The sequence below is a fragment of the Cyprinus carpio genome, unplaced genomic scaffold (assembly GCF_018340385.1).
Source record: "Cyprinus carpio isolate SPL01 unplaced genomic scaffold, ASM1834038v1 S000006763, whole genome shotgun sequence".
NCBI classification, from domain to species: domain Eukaryota; kingdom Metazoa; phylum Chordata; class Actinopteri; order Cypriniformes; family Cyprinidae; genus Cyprinus; species Cyprinus carpio.
In genome coordinates this window covers 202210-206376 of record NW_024879360.1, presented here as the reverse complement: position 1 = coordinate 206376, position 4167 = coordinate 202210, and the positions used below count along the sequence as shown (strand labels likewise).

The window sequence follows — 4167 nt, the reverse complement described above, 5'->3', positions numbered from 1 at the left end:
AGCTAATTAAATAGAGGCTACAAGAGAATACAAGGAAGGTTAACAGTGGCAGCTGCTAACAGTCCATTTTCCCATGTTTACCTAAGAAACACACTGTTTTCTCAAGAGAGTTAAAGAGATCTCTGAAAAAGCATAATCAGGAAAATGGGGGTGAGCCTCTATTTTGCTCAAAGTTTGAGCTCATGAAAACCCTCTATGTACACAACTGAGACTGACACACCAAAAGTTCAACAGAAATGTAACATTCAACCAATTGTAGCACAGATCAACAACACAGGCTCACAACAAGGAGTATAATGCTTGGTGAAGAGTACACTGGTGAATGATTGAACAAAAGGCAACACTAAAGCTCATTAGAAGAAAGGTAAATTGGTGGAAAATGTATTTGTGTGATGCACAAACCAATGGATATTAAAAGACATTCAATAGCATTAGAATGCGTTTGTAAGTTCAATCAACTTTCATTTAAAAAGAAATAAAGAAAAAAGAAAGAAAGAAATCCAAAAGATTAATAAAAGAAGGCACTTTTATAAAATACAATTACATCTGCAACAGGAAACTGACTCAGGATGCAACTCTCTATACACAAAAGGCATTCAGTAGCATGACGCAAGAAGACCATGTGAGAACCCTTACCAAAAAGTAGTATACTTCAAGTTTATTTTATTAAGTATACTTAAGTAAAGTTCAAGTATATTTAGACTTTTTGTAAGTATAAGTCAAGTATACTTAAATGTCATTTTAAGTATATTTCTGAGAAGTACATAAAGCCCATTTCTAAGTACATAAAAAGTAAACTAAAAGCATACTTTCCTATTTTTAGTTTAAAAGAAGTATACTAATAGCACACTTGAATAAACTTCTTTTTCGTAAGGGAAAGCACACTGCTAAAGCTCAGTGAAGGGAACCACAACTTGGATTTTCATGTTGGTTTTATGTCAAGCCCATAGAGTTTTTCAGTGTGGATCATCGTATTGACAGTTCAGAAGATCATATATATTGAAATTATATTTGGAAATGAGTTAACAACACATTTTAGGGACATTAAAACAATGCCTGTATCAAAAAAAGAGACTTGGAATAAAAATCACAAGATTAAAAAGTCAAATCATGACATAACATTTAAAATAAAGGTAAAAATCTAACAAGTCAACATGGTTACCCAAAGAAATACCTTGGGCTAAAATGGAAGACAATAAAAATATGTTTAACATCCAATAAGGATTAAGCTTTGACAAAATGAAAAAAAAAAAAAAAAAAAAAAAAAAACAATATGGTGGGAAAAAAACATGCAGTGAACATGCATTGTTAATGATCCAGTTCATAGTGAATCTTAAACCCTGCAGTTTAGACACATCTGTTGTATCACTTGCAAAAAAAAAAAAAAAAAAAAAAATGTAATCAAAATTGCTTTTGAAAGGAGTGAATGGGAAAAGGGTTGTGTGTAAAACCTTATGTTTCTATAGTTTTCACCATCATTTCGGGTTTTTCATGAAACAAAAACATTACTGAGGTTTAAGAAAGGAGACAGAATCAAATGTCAGTGTTGTCCTCTTTAGAATATCTGGAGTGGCCATGATCCGACCCATCTGTGTTGAATACGGAGGTCTCAGATTCCGAGCCCTGTTCCTCTTTGAAATCAATCTCATCAGCAGTTGAGAACTTAGGCATAAAGTCATTATAATCATTCTCCAGGTTATTGTTTAGCAAATTCTCTTCATCAATAAAGGTAATGTTGGCATTGGCAAACATGAGGGTCTGGTAACTTTTGGAATCCCATGTAATTCGGCCATCGCTGCATCCTTCATGTTCTAGACCTTTGTGTTTCTCTCCTGCCTCCTTGTCCAACTGATTCTCATACATTCTTATACATTCTAGGTCAGTGTCTGTTTCTCCTTCCCCATGCATTTCATTCATGAGAAGACATTCCTCCTGTAGTAGATAACTCTTGGATTTAGAGAGAGGTACATTAACTCTATCACTGAAGCTATAGCAGCGTTTCTGTCGAGGTGAGCGGTCTAGACTGAGAATGGAATTTCCATTAATGGAAAGACTATCACTGCAGCTCTTTGAGCGGTTTGGTGCTTTATTCTTGCTTCCAGTGATGAAGCTGACACATTGATCTTCTTCCTTCTCAACACCTATCTGCTTGATTAAGTCATTGTAATCTTCTTTTTTCTTGGACAGGAAGCTAAAGATGTTGACATCATTGGGAGTTTGTGGCAGATGTAGGGTCTTGTGACTTGTCTTGATGCGCTACTCATCCAGAGAAAGTTTGCGCCTTTTACGGCGTTTCTTAAGAGCTTTGTGAGCCTCCACAACCATGCGCACCTTCCAGTTGAAAAACAAAGACAGCCATGCCAGACCAAGATAAATCCACACCTCTACAAAGTACCGATACAGAGTAGGGTAGTCAGCATTGGGGTCAACACCTAAACAAAACAGACAGTAAAAATAGTTAGCAAAGTTATGTCAAAATCTGTCAAAAATGTACAATTTATACATTTATGATCAACTCTAATATGCCTATATGCCTACGGGGACACTGAATTTCCTAAAAGTGACTAGACCATTGTTGAATTTAATATGACTGTTTGTGTATATCTTAGAGAAGTAAAGCTTGACAGGACAAACTTGGTTGGTGGCTTGACAAATCTTTTTGAAAAAAAGTTTGATGGTTATATAAATGCAGTAAGAAAATCAGGCAGCTAGCTAGGTAGGCATATATAATAATTTAACATTGTTGCTAACATGTTTAGCACATTATGATAATGACCTGTCATAGTCCTGTAACATCAACACCCTTGCGAAGAAGGCCTGTGAGCGTCTGTTCCACTTCAGGTGCTAAAAGTATTTTTAAACCACCCTCTGAGGTGCTCAGGAGCTTTTAAACTTGCACCACTAAGAGCATCCTGATGAGAAACATTATAGCCTCGTTTGGGAACAGCACAAAACAAGACAGACAAACTCTCCAGAGAGTGATGTGATCAGCTGAGATAGGGTTGGGAGGTATATTGAGTTTGTATGTTATATATATATATATATATATATATATATATATATATATATATATATATATATATATATATATATATATATATATATATGTATGTATATATAAAACACTGGACCAAGGGCAGGAAGATAAGGAAGGACCCCAGCCATCCCAACCATGTACTGTTCTCTCTGTTGTGGTAGAGGAAACGTTTATGCTTAGATTTGATTTGAAATAGAATGCTTTTACAAGAGTGAGGGGAAGCTATGTTGGTTAAAGGACGTAAAAAAAGGACGTAAAAAACACATTTGTAGCCCATTGCTACAAATATGTTGCATGTTGTTAAAATAATAATAATAAATTTTTTTAAGTAAAATTTATTATGTAATAATAATAATTATAATAATAAATGAGAGATAATTTAATAATTATTATTGTATTCAATAATAATAGATGATGCTTCGCAAGAAAATAAATAAGCATGTAAGATAACAACAGTGATGTCTTGCCTGCCATAATAAGCTTCAGTAGTAGATAAGTATTTTGGCAAATTAACATAAGTGTCTAGAAACATTTTCTCAGGGGATTTATCATAATAAGCAGTTTTAACATCTCAGCCACCCACCTGCTAAAAGATCACCAAATCCAATAGTTGTCAAAGTGACAAAAGAAAAATACAAGCCCTCAATATAGGTCCAGCCCTCTTGAGACATGAAAATAAATGGAGGAATCACTAAATGCACCAACAAACCACAAAAAAAAAAAGACAGCTCTGCAGGTGAAACACACACACACACACAAAAACAAGACAAACACACACACACACACACACACACACACACACACACACACACACACACACACACACACACACACACACACACAATTAACAACCTTATAAAAGAAAAATGCAGTTAGAAGATTCATAGCTGTTATTAAAGTGATAATCAGATTTCAAATATAATGGTTGTTTGTGATTATTCCTCAACAATGTTCCCCCTTTCTTAGTAAGGTATTGCCCAAGGTGTTTAGCTCTTCCACCAAAAAACTTTCCAAGTTCACTGATCCATGTGAAACACAGCGGCACTCCAGAAAGACCATAAAAGATACAGAAAACCCTCCCTGAAGGTGTTTTGGGAGCAATATTTCCATAACCTGCAGATATAAACCAT

At 34.8% G+C, this 4167-nt stretch overlaps 1 pseudogene; it reads right to left on the bottom strand.

Annotated features, from left to right (window-relative positions):
• Positions 1-764: 764 nt before the first annotated feature.
• On the bottom strand, positions 765-3750 carry LOC109098312 (annotated as a pseudogene).
• Between the last annotated feature and the right edge of the window lie 417 nt (positions 3751-4167).